Here is an 18424-nt window from a genome sequence, read left to right on the forward strand (position 1 = left end):
GAACTAATGTAACGTACCTTCTATATCAGACAGTGAAGCTTGTAACACCCTGTCGCGAGCAAATAACCGACAAACGCACCGTCACATTTGCGTCACCGTGGCTCGCTTGTCACGACTACTCGGAGTGCCCAACTTGTCCGATACTTCGGGCCCCAACGAGGGCAACAGGGTCGCCGCAGACGCCGGGAGGCCAAAGTGCAGAACAACAGCCGACAGTGGTCAGGGCACAAGAGCAAGACGCTGCTGTCGAGCTGTCGTCGGACACTCGAGTCCCCCGGGCGGCCTCCCGTCTGCCTTTTTAACCCGTTGACCTCGGTGAGGGGGAAGTTTCTGACCTCAATCCCTCTAGGGTACCGGGCCGTCTCGTGGCAGGGCTACAAAGTATGGGCACTCCGGCGCGCCATCCCGCGGGCCACAAGAAAACCATGTTTATTCTAAACGGCATATATCATTGCTCGCTACATTCCTTCCGCGTACGAAAAGTGTGAGTGTCCTCGCTCATTAGTCCATACAACACTTCGAAGTCAATAATACAGGAAGTCGTCATGTCTTCTCCGTACTGTGTTGCGTCGCGGCCTCTCCGCTGGGAGTCCGGTTTCCTCGGCGTCTTCCGGCACTCGATTAGTCTCTAAGAACTCCTCGGCGTCCACAAACACTTCCTCATCCGACGACTCTGCGTCCACAGACTCATCAGCGTCACTGGTTCCTGCATGGCCAGTATCTTCTTCGCGTGGGTCACTTTCCGCACGCATCTCGTTTGCTGGTTCCTCCGCGGTTTCAGTCCCCGTGTCATCCTGTCGTTGTGCCGGCGAATGGGGGTTTTCGACGCGTATTATGTACCGCTTCAGGCGATTCACATTCACGACGTCCCGTTTTCCTCTTCGGTTTTCCACCTCCCAGTCGTTTTCTGCCGTTTGCCTGGTGATGCGGAAGGGCCCGTGGTATGGGTGAAGGAATTTACTGGTCCTCCCTCGCTTTGCCGTTGGCATCTTGACGTAGACCAAGTCGCCCGGGGAGAAGGTCTGGGTCCGTCGCCGCTGGTCGTACCGTGCCTTATTTGTCTCTTGTGCCCTCCTCTCTCTTTCCGCCACTAGCTGCCTCGCCGTTTCCCATCGCTGCAAGACCTCCTCGTTCGGTGGGGATGATGACTCCGGCAGCTGAAGCATGGCATCAATTGGCAACGTAGGCTCCTGTCCGTAGAGAAGGAAGAAGGGGGAGTAACCTGTGGTTTCGTGCACTGAGGAGTTGTAGGCGAAGGTGACGTATGGGAGGAACTCGTCCCAGTCGCGGTGGTTGCTGGAGACATACTTGCTGATCATGTCCGCAAGCGTTTTGTTGAACCGTTCACAGAGGCCGTTGGTCTGCGGGTGATACGCTGTTGTTCGTGTGTGGTTGGCGCCAGTCAGCCGGAATAGTTCCTCCATCAGTTCTGCGACGAAGTGCTGGCCTCTGTCTGTCACGACGGTACCTGGCGCGCCGTGACGCAGTACCACGGTCTCCATGAAGGCCTTTGCCGCGTAGAATGCCGTCGCTGCCGGGGTAGCCATGGTTTCCACCCACTTAGTGTGGTAATCAATAATCACCACTACGTACTTCTTTCCGTTCTCTGTTTGCGTCAGTGGGCCCAAGAAATCCATGCCGACACGTTGGAATGGTATTTTGGCTGGCGGCAGGGGCTGAAGCATCCCTGCAGGCCTTGTCGATGGGGTTTTTCGTGTCTGGCAGTCAGGGCAAGACAGTACGTAGCGTGTGATATCAGAGAACATCTTTGGCCAGAAGTACCTCTGCTTTATTTTTTCCAGGGTCCGGCGCAATCCGAGGTGTCCCGCCGTGACGTCATCGTGGCAAGAGACGAGAATTTCCCTCCGGAGTGGCTTCGGCACTACCAGCACTAGTCCTTCATTGCCCAGGTGTCTTGTTGAACGATAGAGCACACCGTCCAGATGGCGGAATGCCCGTGCGGCGCGCTTCACCTTTCTCGCCACGGATGCCTCGGGCTGTCGTAGGTGCTGTATGATCGGCTTCAAGAAAGGATCAGCCTCCTGCAAAGCGCGGACGTTTGTTCTCTCGTCCCCTGCCACGAACACCGGAAATTCCTCTTGACCTTCCGGTGCAGGGTCGTAGGGCAGCCGTGACAGGGCGTCGGCGTTGCAGTTCCGTGTGCCTGGCCGGTGACGTAGAGTGATGTTGAATTCTTGGAGCAACAGACTCCACCGGATAAGACGTCCGTTCGGGTTCCGAGTTGTCATGAGCCACGTTAGGCTCGCTTGGTCCGTCACAACAGTGAATGGTATGCCAAACACATACGGCCGAAACTGGCGGGTGGCGTAAACGACGGCGAGGCATTCTTGCTCAGTGGCACTGTAGTTTCTTTCTGCCGTGTTCAGATGTCGGCTGGCGTAGCTAACCACGTGCTCTCTCGATTTATCTTTCTGTACCAGTACTGCACCAATCCCATAACCACAGGCGTCCGTGTGGATTTCGACTGGCAAGCTTGGGTTGAATAGCCTTAAAACGGGGTCCGTGGTCAGTCGCCGCCTGAGCTCGCAGAAAGCCTCTTCGCATCTGCTGTCCCAGGACCACTTGACGCCATTTCGGGTGAGTTCTGTTAGCGGTTGTGAGATTTTTGCAAAGTCCTTGACAAATCGTCGATAATAGTTGCAGAGTCCTAAGAAACTTCTTGTCTCTTTTGCGTTCCTTGGCCTCTTGCATTCTTTTACGGCCCGGATGTTGTCCGGATCAGGTCGGATGTTTTCTCCGTCGATTACGTGGCCAAGGTAGCGGATGCTGTTTGCCGCGATGATGCATTTCTTCGGCTGAAGGCGCAGGCCCGCTCCGTCCAGCGCGTCCAAAATACTACGAAGATCACGGAGATGCTCCGTAAGGGATTTGGAGAAGATTATGATGTCGTCAAGGTACGCAAGGCAGATTTTCCAAAGTTGACTGGAGAGCACTCCGCGGCGCATTGCACAAACCAAAAGGTACTACATTAAACTCATATAGTCCTGAGCTGGTCGTAAAAGCAGTCTTCTCCTTGTCTTCTTCCCGGATGGGCACCTGCCAGTATCCTGACGCCAAGTCCAATGTTGTGAAGTAGCGCGAACCATGGAGGACGTCCAGGATGTCGTCGATCCTCGGAAGTGGGTGAACGTCCTTTTTGGTCACAGCATTCAGGCGCCTAAAGTCAACACAGAATCGCCAGGAGGCATCACGCTTGCGAACAAGCACTACCGGTGAAGACCACGGGCTCGACGACTCTCGTATCACGCCCTTCCGCAGCATTTCGTTGACTTGTTCCTCGATCACCTGACGTTCGAATACTGCCTTTCTGTAGGGATTCTGATGAATTGGCCTGGCGTTGCCCGTTTCGATCTCGTGCTCGATCACATGAGTCAATCCCACTGGGCTCTCGTCGGTGGAGAAGAGGTGGCTGTATTGCTGTAGTAACGCTCGGATGGCCTCTTTCTCTTCTGCTGGGACATTGTCGCTGATCTCAACGTCTTGTAGGCGGCCATGTGACCTCTTGGCGTGTGACGTGCTGATCTCTACTTCCTGCAGGGGCGTAGTTCTACCAATTGTGGCACCTCGTGCGATCGTAAGCGCGGACGGCGACGGGTTTGCAATGCGAACGAATCCCCTGTTACATGACACGTTGGTTAGTGTGCGGGCTACAACAGGCTGGGGCGTGTCCTTAAGCTTTATTTCAGGTTCAACAACGAATGTCCCATTCATGTCTATAGAAACTTCGAGGAGGACCTCGGAGTGGGGTGGTACCTTCGTTTGTCGTGTACAGTGCGCGCGGATGGGTTCCTTGTCCCCCAACAGCGGGGAGATATCATCATCCAGGCGAAGCGGGAAAAAATGTCCTTGTAGAAAAACTGCATTATTTGGAAAGTCCAGCACCAAATTCGAGTCCGTGCAAAAAGGTAGTCCACATAAAATGTCGTATGGGCAGCCTGTGAGTACAACAAACGTAGCCTGCACGTGTACGGGCCCTATGTTCACCGCAAGTTCCACCACTCCCTCACTGCTTGCCAGTTCACCATTAACACCGCGCACTGCCGACGTTGCTGGTCGTATAGGTTGTCCTGAACGGCGTGCGAATTCACCGGATGCTATATTTACAGCGGCCCCAGTGTCCAAGATGGCGTCAATGTTGATGCCTTCGATGGTGGCTGGCACGGTGATAAGGTGTGACACATGATAGGTCATGCATACAGGGTCCTCTTGACAGGCTTGGGGTCGGACACCTAGACCCCTGCTAGCCCGTTTCCCTGGTGCTGACTTGGTCCTTGCGCTGGTGCGGATGCCGCTGGCTGGAAGGCCAGGTAAGCCTGACTCCACTCTGACGCTGGTGGCTGCCGATACTGCTGGTGGGGGCTGCTCTGTTGTTCCAACGTTGGTTGCCGGAATGTCGGAGACAGGCGTGACAGTTGAGCCGCGTGTATTCCTTGTGGGGGTGGTTCAACGGGTCGCTCCGGGCACTGTCTCATTATGTGACCCGATCGATGGCAGCGGAAGCACACAGGCTGGCCTGTTTGACTGCGTGCTCGTCGCGGAGGGAATTGCTGTTGCTGCACTTGGCCCATCCTCTCTATGGCTGCCGTCAGTGTCCGCACGCTGTCCTGTAGGGCGCCCAGAATCGCTCTTGTGTCTTGACCCATGTTTGTAGTTGCAGTCCGGTGTCGGTCTTCTCTCGTGTACAACACGCTTGCTGGGTCTGTCGCGAAAGCCGCGTTCGTTGCGAATCCTGGTAAGGGATGAGTCGGCATGGTCAGCAGAGCATGACGGGCCATGGCGCCCACGTGTGTCAGCCTCTGCAGGTGTTGAAGAAAGTCCGCTGGTGTTCGTGGATTTGTAATGGCGACGCGTTCCATCATCTCGGGTCGGAGGCCACGGAGAAGGCACCTGACCTTTTCTGGATCCGTCATCAGAGGGTTCGCTCGGCTGCAGAGCTGTAATATGCTGTATACGTACTGCTGGGGGGTCTCATTTGGTTGTTGTCGCCGTTCCTGTAGCTGTATGAAGGCCCAGTCTTGAACGTGCTCGCCTCCGAAGTCTCTCTGCAAGGCTTGCTGCCAACCGACCCAGGTGTCCTCCTGCGCTTTCGACCCTCGGAGCTGTGTGACGAACCATTGTCTCGCCTCGCCCTGCAGTGCAACCACCAGGTTGTTCGCTTTTTGTGCGTCGTTCCACGACATCGCTGCCGCGTAACGCTCGTATAGCTTCAACCAGTCATTGACGTCTTCGTCCGGTGTTCCCTTGAAAGTGGGGGGCGGCCCGTATGGCAGGAGGTAGCTGTTGGCGGGGGCTTCACTGACGGCCATGATTTCCGGCTCTTTCGTAGTACCTGGTATGGTTCTGCTTCTTAACACTTTGTCGTTTCCTGCTGACGTTGACATTAATTTTCTTCTTTACTTTAGCATTCTTTCGCAATTGCGAAGATTTTGTCGAAACGTTCGTTTATGCTGCGGGGAACGGCCTCGTCGTAGTCTCGCCACTTCTTGCTGGGGTCCAGAGGCAGCGTGCCCTGAACGCGTGCACGTCGGTCCCTTCGTTGTCTCCCTCTTGACCGTTTCTCGCTTGGATTGTCCATTATATTCGGGGTGTCGAGCCTGCACCTCCACCAATTTGTCGCGAGCAAATAACCGACAAACGCACCGTCACAGTTGCGTCACCGTGGCTCGCTTGTCACGACTACTCGGAGTGCCCAACTTGTCCGATACTTCGGGCCCCAACGAGGGCAACAGGGTCGCCGCAGACGCCGGGAGGCCAAAGTGCAGAACAACAGCCGACAGTGGTCAGGGCACAAGAGCAAGACGCTGCTGTCGAGCTGTCGTCGGACACTCGAGTCCCCCGGGCGGCCTCCCGTCTGCCTTTTTAACCCGTTGACCTCGGTGAGGGGGAAGTTTCTGACCTCAATCCCTCTAGGGTACCGGGCCGCCTCGTGGCAGGGCTACAAAGTATGGGCACTCCGGCGCGCCATCCCGCGGGCCACAAGAAAACCATGTTTATTCTAAACGGCATATATCATTGCTCGCTACAACCCCGTCCACAGGAACCAGTGTTCCTACACAAAAGTGCTTGAACTGGGAGATAGCAGCTAATCGGAATGGCGACCTTTGTTTTCCACCCTGAAAGCACAGGTTGTAACTTTGAGGGCAGATTTAAAAGTGGTGTCAAGATATCTGCATGCGAGTGCACATGAAAAGTTGAACGTAGATGAATACTCAAATTATAACATCACATTGTCATACCTGTTGGTGGAGGTGGACTGCAACTAACGTGTCAGCAATTTCTTCATGACCAGATGCAAGCCAGATCATGCTTCATTTCCGCCTTCAGCGTGCACCTGTGATAATTCAGAAGTTAGATTATCAATAGTACTATTGTGTTGTTAATCGTGGTTATATCAGAGTAAGCGCAGTAGGACAGCTGCACAATCGATTATTAAGCTTGCTATTTTTTATATCTGAACCTCGACTTACCTTTTTTTGCTCTCGTTTTTTGCCTTGATCCTCCGTGGCACGTTCAAAATGTTATGCGTCGGGCACCTCACATTTTCATCAGACGATTTCGTGCCGAGATTCCAAATTGCCTCTGGAGTCGCGCGTAACCTATGATAACATTCGTGGACGAAATCCTTGCAGTGGAAATTAGCAGGCACCACTGTCAGCCAAGAGCTTCGCAGTGCTTGGTCTTTTGGCAGCTTATAATAGGTAACACTTGAATGCTCCGATGAATTGTTCTAACAGCGTAGCACTGTCGCATCTTCGACAACTTCGCCGTGGCATATTCACGAATCATATCGCTCCAGCCCATAAAAGGCAAGGTCAGAACAAGGAAGTGCACTTTCCAAACGACGCTGTGCAAAAAAAAACAAAAAAACATTCACATGCTTTGTTTCCGGCTTAGCAACAACATAACAGCTGTTCGCTTATGTACGATGCACAGAGGAGGAAACGAAAGAAGTCAAGCAGCCAAGCCAAGAGTCCATGCCAAGGCAAAGACAGATAAACCGAGAGCAGTGACGTCGGTGCGCCCGTGCGCAGGGTTTGCCGACGGTCTGACGGCCGGGCGTGGGAACTAAAAAAACTGTTTTCTAAAAAACTACGAACAGTTGGAGCAAGATATTTCGCACACATATTCAGTGTTCGGTAATGAACACACAGCGCGAGTATCGCTCAGTTCTGCGGCACTTCAAAATCGGCATATCTGACCTTTAATGGAATGCTTTGCCATCGAATGTTTCACATATACCTTTTCTTACGATGATTTGCTCTGCGAGCTTGTACAAATTCCCTTATGCAGTGCTCATCAAGTACTTCAGGTATAATAAATGATGATGATGATGATGATGATGATTCAGGTTTTCCTGGCGCATAAGCGACGAAGGCCATAATGCGCCAATACAATGGTAATAAAAGTACAAGTTAAAAGTATAGTGATTTAGTTAAAACAAGACTTTACAGTTACAGTACCAAATGACATAAAAATCAAATAATAAAACTACAATGCAGTTAAAATGCCAATGTCTTGAAAGAAGTTAAAAACCCGTTCAAATGGTAAAAGAGCCTCATCCCCCAGCAAAAGGGAGGGATGTAGAGGTGTATGGTAGGTGTACCGCTCGTGAAAATGGTGAAGTCTGTGTGTATCGTATGATGGACATGTAATCAGCATGTGAAGGACAGATTTCGTCTCGTTGCATTGCATGCAATGCGGAGCCTCTTCATTGCGGAGGAGGTGGCTGTGGGTCAAATGCGTGTGCCCAATCCTCAGCCTGGCAGAAACAACTTCATGAAGACGACTGTTAAAAATTTCTGTCCGTTTTACAATGGTGGGCTTAACTAGATGAAGTTTGTTGCTGCGCAGTGTATTCCAGTGCTGTTGCCATTTGTTATTTATGACCCTCATAAGTGTAGGTCGGATGTCTTGAAAGGGTACATCAAAACGACTGACCCCAGATGAAAGAGCAGCTGTAGCAGCTGCATCAGGGAGTTCGTTCCCGGCTATACCCACATGACTGGGTACCCAGCAGAATGTCAAAGATAGGCCCTTTTTTATTACCTTAGCAGCAAGGCACTGTGCCTTCTGCACAAGGAGGTTTTTGGACATCACTATGTTGCCTATTGCTTGAAAAGAGCTCAGAGAATCTGTGTAAATGACTGACGACTTGGTGTGACTTTTTAAGATGTAGTTCAGTGCGAGGATTATTCCGTATACTTCGGCATTAAAAACTGAGAGCATGTGAGGTAGACGATATGACTGTGTGCGTCCATCGGTTACCATTGCGCATAAGACTGAGGTGCGTGTTTTGGAACCATCAGTGTAAAAAGCTCTGTGTTGCCCAAGACTCTCTTTAAGGGACTCAAACTCCTGCTGGAGCACAACAGGTGGTGTGTCATGTTTCTTGAACATAGACAGGGAACGATTAAAACATGGAGGGGATTGCCAGGGCGGGACCCGTGGGCTAGCCTGTACTACGGTGAAATCATTATGTGGGAAATTGTAATCCTCACATCCCTGAAGAACACGCATGCTAAATGGGGGAATAACGCTGGGCTTATTAAGAAAGAGCTGCTTGAAGCGTGTGCCTTCAACAGAGGAAATGGCTGGGTTATTGGGATACCCTTTTACCCTCGAAGAATATAAAACAGATAAGTAAAATCTTCTTCTTTCGAGCGACCATTCATTGCTCTCAACATAGAGGCTTTCCACTGGCGACGTGCGGAAAGCACCAGTTATCAGACGCAGTCCCTGGTGATGCACTGGGTCTAATATCTTCAGGACAGATTTCCGAGCAGACCCAAAAACAACACATCCATAGTCCAGTCTAGACAGCACTGTGGACACATAGATCCTGTGTAGAGTGTCACGATCGGCCCCCCAAGATTTGTGGGACAGCACTTTCAAAAGGTTTAGGGACTTAATGCATTTAGTTTTAAGGTTCTTGATGTGTGATAAGAATGTCAGTTTGCTGTCAAGGATGACCCCAAGAAATTTGTGTTCGCTTTTAATAGTGAGGTTCTGTCCGTTCAGCTTAAGAGTAGGTGGAGAAAACAGTCCTCTGACCCTCGAGAAGTGAACGCATACCGTTTTCTCATGTGAGAACTTGAATCCATTCTCATGGGACCATTTTGTAAGCTTATTTAAAGTTAGTTGCACCTGTCGCTCACATGTTGCTAGATTCGTGGAAGAGAAGGAAACCTGAATGTCATCCACGTATAATGAATAAGACATGGTAGGTGGGATTATGCTAGTTACTGAATTGATTTTCACCAGAAACAGAGTGACGCTAAGGACGCATCCTTGCGGCACCCCGTTTTCTTGGATGAAAGGACGGGATAGTGTTGTTCCAAGCCGTACTCGAAATGTCCTGTTTTGGAGGAAGTTTGTTATACACCTAAGAAGGCGTCCCCTGATTCCAAAAGAGTACATGTCTTGTATGATACCATACCGCCAAGCGGTGTCATACGCCTTTTCAAGATCGAAGAACACCGACAGGCAGTGCTGTCTACGGACGAAAGCTTCACGGATCATTGTTTCGGCTCGTACGAGGTGGTCAGTTGTGGAACAACCCGCGCGAAAACCACACTGCAGTTGAGAAAGACATTTGTTCTCCTCTAGGAAATGGACCAGCCGAGCATTGACCATACGCTCAAACGTTTTGCCGATGCAGCTGGTGAGAGCAATGGGTCGATAACTGGCCGGGCTTGAAGGTTCCTTTCCTGGTTTTAACAAAGGAATTACAGTAGAAATTTTCCACACTGAGGGTAATATACACTGGACCCAAACCTGGTTAAAAAATTGGGGTAAAACATCTTTGGATGCCTCAGACAGATGGCTCAGCATAGAGTACATCACCCTGTCTGGGCCTGGTGAAGTTGCCTTTGTGTGCTCTAAGGAACGATTAAGTTCTACTTTGGTGAAAGGCTGATTATACATCAGACTGTCTCCACAATGCATTGAAATTTTCTTCTTCTCTGCACTACGCTTAATTTTACGGAACTCATTGGTGTAGTTAGAGGAAGAAGAAACGCTTTCAAAATGCTCACCGAGAGCATCGGCTTGTTCCTGTAAGCCTTGACATGGCTGACCATTAACTACTAAAAGAGGGGTAGCACGGCTCATGTTTACACCTCTGATCTTATGAAGTCGATCCCAAATAAGTTTCGAAGGTGAGTGGGAAGATAGGGAGGACACAAAACTGCGCCAAGAGGACCGCTTTGCTTGCTTGCGCGTCCACCTGGCCTTGGCTCTCACCTTTTTAAAGAGAAGAAGGTTTTCATTCGTTGGGTATCTTCGAAATCTACCCCACGCACGATTTTGGGCTTTTCGTGTTTCTCCACACTCCTTGTTCCACCAAGGTTTCGGTCGCTTTGGCAAACGACCGGAAGTTACGGGAATACATTGTGTTGCTGCGTCTAGGATGACATTAGTAATGACACGGTTTGCTTCGTCAGTCGTCATCCTAGTAACAGGGATTAAAGAGAGGTTGCATTTATCAGAAAAAGTGTTCCAATCGGCTTCTTGAAGTTTCCACCTAGGGGGGCTCGTTGTCAAGATATCTACTTGAGGCATATACTTCAATACTACTGGAAAGTGATCACTTCCCAATGGATTTTCTTGCACTGCCCATTCTAAAACATTGAAAAGAGATGGACTACAGAGAGACAGATCTAATGCCGAGAAAGACTGTGTAGCGGAGTGTACATACGTAGGTGCCCCTGTATTCAAAAGACAGATGGATGATGAGAGCAAAAATTTCTCTAACATCTTGCCCCGACAATCAGTCCTTGTACTACCCCAGAGGGGATTGTGCGCATTAAAATCGCCTAAGAGAAGGAAAGGGGTTGGTAGTTGGCTGCATAAATCTTGTATGTCCTTTTCTGTAATGATTGCTGTTGGTGGCAGACAAATGGAGCAAATGGTGAGTATTCTGTCGAGGCACACCTGCACCGCGACAGCCTCCAAATCTGCAGCAAGATTAACTGCCTTGGCTGGAATAGATGCTCGTGTGACAATCGCCACACCACCGGATGCGCGAGTTGTATCATTTCGATCCTTTCGAAATATGTTGTGTCTGCGTAAAGGAGTTGGGGCGCTTCTATTCAAGTAAGTTTCTTGGAGACAAATGCATGCTGCATTGTAAGTATCGAAAAGATCATGAACATCATCCAGGTTTGAAAACAAGCCGCGGCAATTCCACTGGAGGAAGTGGCTCATAATAGTGGCTACTCCAAAGAGAATGAGAAGGGAGAGCAGCACTTGGTTACGCCGACTAAGAAAAACTTGTTCCATTTAGGGAGGTTGGACCCTTCGCAGGGGTTGCTTCTGCGATTCGCCTGTCTTTGAACCCCTTCCTCTGCCTTTTCCCCTTTTTTCTTTACCTTGTATATCAGGGAGGCTTGATGATGACTTTTACGACATTCTGTCGTCATCATCTACCTCCATGCTTTGCAAGCCCTTTTGGGAGGTGGCTTTTACGCCCCCGTCCCAAATCGACTGTACGCCATCGACCTTTGAGCAGGCCGTGGCGGCTTCTTTGTGGCCAGTTGGACGGCTGGCCTCCGTTATAGCAGGGGACACCTGAGTGTCTCCAGCTTTCTGTTGGGGAGTGTCGAGTGGAGGCTCAGGACCCGGAAAACAAGTCTGCGTCTCCACAGACTTCCTCAGTGGTGCCACTCCCCTGCGCACCACGTCGGAAAAGCTACCTTTTTTGTGAAAGTCGAGCTGTGCTCTCGCTGCTTTGTAAGATATGTTCTGTTCTGTCTTGATTTTCAGTATCTGTTTTTCCTCTTTCCAACGTGGACAGGCCCGAGAATATACTGGGTGGCCACCGTCACAGTTCGCGCAATGGAAGTCATTAGTGCATGACTCAGGAGCGTGTTCTTTTCCTGCACATTTGGGACACACCAGGTGTCCTCGACACACTTGAGAGCTGTGGCCAAAACGCTGGCACTTGAAACAACGGCGAGGATTAGGGATAAAAAGTCTTACATGACAGTTCACATAACCGGCTTTGATGCTTGAAGGAAGTGTGTGCAGTTTGAAAGAAATGACAATATGTTTTGTGGCAATTTCCTTCCCATCTCTTCGCATGACTATTCGTTTTGCGGAGACAACACCTTGGTCTTTCAACCCTTCTTCAACCTCTGATTCAGTGCACTCGATTAGCTCATCTTCTGAAATGACTCCTTTAACAGTGTTCAGTGTACGGTGTGCTGTAATGGTTACCGGTATCTCTCCAATATTCTTTAGCGACAAGAGTGCTGTACTTTGTTTCTTGTTGTTCACTTCGACCTGGATGTCCCCTGTACTCAATTTCTTTGCCTGAAAAGCCTTTCCTATCACCTGTTCAAGTGACTTTGCGACTGTAAATGGAGATACTTTAGACACAGGTTTTGTTTCATTATCCGAGTGGATAATCAGGAACTTGGCAAACCAAGGTTCTGGACAACTTATATCAAGAAAATTCAATGGTCTTTCCTCGGTGCGGCTCCGTTTAAGGTGCCGATCAGTTCTTTTGGAGTTGATATTATCCATAAAAAGATACAGGTATGTTCAGTGCAGCAGATGTGTCGCCCACCATCAAGCCCAACCGAGGGAGTGTGCCCTGCACCCTAACACTTGTCTCTGCACTATACCCAAGAGCAGCTTCAATGAGAGATTGAAAGAACTGCCCAAGGTTGACCCTTGCCGCCAAAGAAGGTGAGTAAGGAAAGAGAGGGAGGAGGAGGAGATAAAAGGAGAAGTAAGGAAAGGGGAGATGGCGACTAGCTGAATAGTCCTGGCCGGGCCTTCCAGGATCACCCGTCTATGGGAAGCATGGGCCAAAGCGGTGTGTTGCTTTCCCGGAGGGGCCCCGAAGGGTCCTAAACAACCTCCGGGTCCACTCAACCGCCAGGATCCCCCTTTCCCCAGACACGGGAAAGCCACGCACAGCTATACGTGGGGGTCTCCCTCCTGCGGCGACCCAACTGTGAGTGCAGGAGGGGGCTACTGCGGCTGCTGCCGGGCGATGGGGGCGCCAAGTTCCCGACGCCGGATATAATAAATGAAATATATGAAATCTGTATAAAAACAAAAGCACCACACCAAGGGTCGAATCCAAGAACGCGATTCCTGAACTCTCCCACTATACCACGCGACCAATAACTCAACACCAGAGCGCGAGGAATTTGGTTAGAAGTACTCTAAAAGCCATCGTAATGCCTATCGTGTACTTTTTTCGTCGTGGGGGAAAAAAATGAGGACCTCCTGCAACTGCGCATAAAGTGGAAAGTCGCAGCACACAGCACAGTCTTTCCTATCCAATGTGTAAACTTTTTGGGGAAGCCCTGGTTTTGACTTAATTAAAGCACTGCCAAGACATACCAATGTATTCTGCCATGAAGCCAGCACTGCAAAAATAAGTTTCTCCGGAAAAAAAGAAAAGAAAAACCTGACGATGTTGAACTACCAATCCACTTTTGGAAAATCGAGGGACCTTACGCCGTCACGCCAAGATGTGGACACTTTTTTCAAACCCTCAGTGCTAATGGATATTCTATGGAAAGCAGACGAAATGCGTAGCTTCAATGGAGGGCGGCGAGTTCGCAGGTTAAGCCAACTTTAAGAGTAGGTGTCCCGCAATTCTAGGAATGAACTTCAAACGATACTTCGAAAGATAAACAAAATGTCAATGCCACAACATTGAATGTTCATCTGTGGACAGTAACACCCGACCAAAATACTGAGGTATTTGTTTTATGAATCCGCCATTTCCGCGCCTCTTGCACTTTGCTGCGCTGAACTGCTCTCCATAGCAGACGACGCTGATAATGCTATGGTACTCTCTCCCGACAGGCGGCGCTGCATGGCCTTACCTCGGAGACTGTAATGGTATAGTTCCTTCGTGCGCGACATCGCCGATAGGAGATCGCTCCGCCACGGGCTGGAGATTTTAGACAACCGTGTCCGCAATAGTACAGCAACTTCATGGTGCTGCATTGCGCGCTTACAATCTTAGCTAGTGCACGGCACATTGTTGGGCACATCGAGTACGCCAAGGAATTGTTGCGCTATTTTGTAACTACGTTTGCATTGATCTACGGGGAAGATCGCGTCTCCTACAATGTTCACGGGTTGCTCCACCTGTCTTGTGACGTTCAGCGTCATGGGCCTGTCGACAGGTGGAGTGCGTTCCCGTTCGAAAATTTTATGACAGAAGTGAAAGATTGGCTGCGAAAACCGAAGCAGCCTCTTGAACAACTGTTCAAGCGTGCAACGGAGGAAAGGAAAGTTTCTACTGACGGTGATGTGAACAGTGAGAGTTCAACAACCTTCAGTCTCGAGCACGATGATGGGCCCCTTCCACATTGCTGTGCAAGTCCACAATATGGCATGGTTGCTGTTGGCAACTATGCCTTGAGAAACAGCACTGGTGACAACTGCTGCATGTTGACAGATGGCACTGTGATTGAAATATTGAACATTGCCTTCTACTCCAGCACAAGAAGAGCGTGCATCATAGGAAGGAAGTTCCTATCTCTTGCTCACTTGTACACCTTCCCTTGTTCGTCGTCTGCGTTCAATATCTATTTGGCGTCTGAGTGCTTTGACATTAGCACATGGCCTCTGGAAGATGTTTCATCAAAATGTGTCATGCTCCCAATGGATGACAAATGGGCCGTGTTCCCATTGCTCCACACCTGGTAGCAAAGTTCTGTAGAATATGTGTCACTAGGCATGTACATGTAAGACATTTTTGTGATGGCCATACATAAACATTTGGGGCTCGGGATTTATACTTATGTGCTTTTGATTCATGCAGATGAACTAGATTTTGTAATTACAAAATTTCCTGCGGAGGACAATGGTGTGGGTGTGGCTGTTGCTCATGCATGCTGGGTCGATGGTAACTTCTGCTGGTGGGCACCTGAGAAAAATCCAAGCAAACTGCGCTCTTTGATCATCAGGGGACATGTTCCACAGCCAAATTGGAAGCGGGTGCCATGCATTGTAATCGGCAGATTTCGTAAGTTCGTGCTTCGGTGTTGTGTCTTTGCCTGCTACGAAGCTTCTGTATTTTCCTTATTTAGCCTGGATGCTGGTTGTACGAGTACAGGAAAAAAAAAGCAGTTTGGCATGGTTTCAGTTGAGGATATGCTGACTGTGGATGCACTGTTTTGTTCTTCCACTCGTTGATGTACATTAATCTCCGTTAGGTACATACGAAGAAGCAAGACGGAATCTTCTCGATGCCGAAAACACGTCTGACTTGCAATCGGATATCGACCACTGTCGAGTGCGAAAGAAGCGACGACGACTCATCAGCTCCAGCGACTCGGAGAGTGATGCGGAACCCATGTTGCCTGCACCCCCTGACATCACAGCATTTCGTACCAGGGCAGTGTGCATACCTTTATCTTTTTCTTTACCATGTTTTTCCTTCTCGTGTTCTTTTTTATTCTCCATACCACACTTTTGTTTCTCTCTTCCTCTCACGTGATGTACACACCTTGCAATGTGCTTCTACCTGTCACCATCCAATGCACATATACGATCTTGTGTCTGTCAGAAATCACCTGAAGAAGCCCAATTTCTGGGCAAAAGCTCGTGTAGTCATTGGAATTAAATGGTTCGTTCTTTGTAACGTCTTCACATGGGGTTAAAGGAATTAAGTATAATGTGTGCACCAGTGATGGCCAGCAGTTAACTACATGTAGTTAAACTACTAGTTAAACTCCCTGATTGTAGTTAAAAAGTAGTTAGCAACTACTTGCAGAAATGTAGTGGCAACTACTAGTTCAACTACTATTTTAAGTTGTTCACTCCAGTAGTTAGGTTACTGAAGGCGCCAACTACTTCCGATTTTGCCGCAAGCTTTACGGCACAATTGTGCTTCCAACTTTTACCTTGAGCTACTTGTATGATGAGAATGGAGGTGCAGAGCAATTGTGTCGTGCATGTGTACTAAATATTCACTTTTAATTCTTGTCTAGTGAAGCCTCATTTGCTGTGGAATAATTCTGCAACTTAGTTTATTGCGTAGGCACAGATAGAATCCCACCGCAAGCTTTGTATTTGACGATCCTAGCAATGGCTTGAGCCAAAGTTTATCATTGGTTGTGATTCATATTTAGGTGTCCAAGCACACTACAAGGGATTGGTGTTGTCGGGCAACGTGAAGTAGTTATAGATGTAGTTAAACTACATTGCAGTAGTTAAAGAAGTAGTTTTAACTGCTCCCCTGAAAAGCAGTTGAACTACTAGTTAAACTACTCCATCGCGAAGTAGTTAGTAGTTATAGTTCAACTACTGTAGAAGTAGTTAGTGGCTGCACTGGTGTGTACCCTGAACATTTCAGAATTGCATCAAGAACCGACTTCTGTGGTGCAAGCAGAGTGCCACTCAAGGCCAACGACAGCTCCTCCAAGTACTGTAGCACACAGGACGTATTCATCTGGGAATCTCTCACAACCTGCAGGAAGCAGACGTAGGAGCAGTTATTTGGCAAGCCGTTTACTTACGAGACATGCCATCATGCAGGTTGGTTTGAATGTTATATTCCGTGTTTGCACCTGAGTACGCTGTGCCGCTGCCTGAGAATTTGTTGTCATTGAAGCTATGTGCATGATATTTGATTGCTGACTTCCTGCATATAAATATGGCCAACGTAGCACAGGCAAAGGAAATTCATAAGGCCATAGCCGATCTGACTGCTCAGTTCAGTCAACTGACTAAGCATGTGACAACAGAAATAACCAATGTCAAGTCTCTTCTTGAGAAAGAACGCTTAGAATTGTCCACTTCCATGCAATACATGAGCGATTCATTTGAAGAAATGAAAACTGCGTTTAAGTCCGTTCAAGAAGAGACGGCTGCGTTAAAAATGGAAGTTGCACAAGTTACAAGTAAAAACTGTTCCCTGGAACGTGAACTGTCTGTGCTCCGGGCCGAGGTGGTTAGTCTTAAGCAGTACTCACGCAGGAACAATGTGGAAATAAGAAACTTTCCGTTGAGGTCTAACGAGAACAGCACCGACCTAGTTTGCGAAATAGACACAAAGCTGGGTGTGGATTTATCACCAGACGCAATTGAGGTTGCTCATAGGGTGTCAACGCAGGACCCGTCAAAGCTCAATATTATTGCTCGGTTTTTCTCTCGAGAAGCTAGAGAAGCGTCAAGGCGTAGGCGACTGACCACTTCGGACTTTGGGTATGAGCACAGCGAGCCAGTCTATGTTAATGAGCACCTGTGTCAAGAGCTTAAGCTTCTTTTGGGAAAAACTATCCACGAAAAAAAAGAAAATAAGTGGAGGTACGCATGGGTCAAGGACGGAAAGATATTCGTCCGTCGAACTGAGAATTCTAAAGCTGTCCAGATTCAGTTTGAAAAAAAAAAAACCTACGGGAAATACAGCTGTCACATTGTGTGTAATTTCGTTATGTGCTATTTTGTTGCCTGCTCCTAAACTGTTTATATGGATGATATTGTATCGATTACTGAATTGAACAACCTGTCCAATGGTACCATGTTTAAGCTATTAAATTTGAACATAAGGAATGTTCGAAGAATTTCGATCAACTAGTTGCTCTATTGTCCACGCTAACTTTTAAATTTGACGTTATAGCTCTAACGGAAACATGGCTAATGCGAGATGAGTGTTATCACCTTCATGACTATGTGTTCTATTCTCAACCCCGATTGTTACAGTCCCGACATAGAGGAGGCGGCGTCGGCCTATTTATGCATAAAAATGTGAAATGTAATCTCCGAGCAGATATCGTTCTTGAGATACCAGGGTTCTGTGGGGCTCCCTTTTTAGAATTGCCAGGTAGTGTTACAGTGGGAGTGGTTTATCGAGCTCCGAGGTGTAACATATCGATATTTCTTGAAGCGTTTGAAAACACATTGTTTACAATTGCTGCGTTGAAGAAACGGGTGTATATCGCCGGGGACTTTAACATTGATACCTTACACGATGGCGGTGTTGCCTATGAATGTCTGTTTTCTTCTTTCGGTTTCCGTAATTTAATCAACTCTCCCACACGTGTTACAGCCTGCACAAGTTCTGCCATAGATCACATTCTTTCTAATATTGAAAACGCTGACGATTATTCCGGTGTTTTGAATTATGATATCACAGATCATTACCCTGTGTTTACTGTTACCCCAAATATGGACCTGCGTCATAATGTCACCAGACCATCACATTAACTAATAATAATATCACATTAATATCACATTAAAAATAAATATCATACATCATACATAAATATCACATTAACTATTCATGACTACGTCAGCAACTCTCCTGTATGGATTGGTCATTGATGTGTAACACAGACGTTAATGTTGAATTAGACGTATTTGTGGCCCTCGTGAGAAGCGCTATATATGATTCAAGGAAGATGGTAGGCAAGACGTACGACGCAGC

The 18424-nt window shown here is 48.5% G+C and overlaps 1 long non-coding RNA gene across 1 annotated transcript; it reads right to left on the reverse strand.

Moving 5' to 3' along the window:
• Positions 1–6109: 6109 nt before the first annotated feature.
• Positions 6110–6541, reverse strand: LOC135387286 (uncharacterized). The gene is made up of 3 exons (XR_010421015.1): positions 6489–6541; positions 6258–6352; positions 6110–6134 (listed from the first exon to the last, which is right to left on the reverse strand). It is a non-coding gene; the product is annotated as an uncharacterized LOC135387286 (long non-coding RNA).
• Between the last annotated feature and the right edge of the window lie 11883 nt (positions 6542–18424).

Source organism: Ornithodoros turicata, chromosome 3 (assembly GCF_037126465.1).
Source record: "Ornithodoros turicata isolate Travis chromosome 3, ASM3712646v1, whole genome shotgun sequence".
NCBI lineage: Eukaryota > Metazoa > Arthropoda > Arachnida > Ixodida > Argasidae > Ornithodoros > Ornithodoros turicata.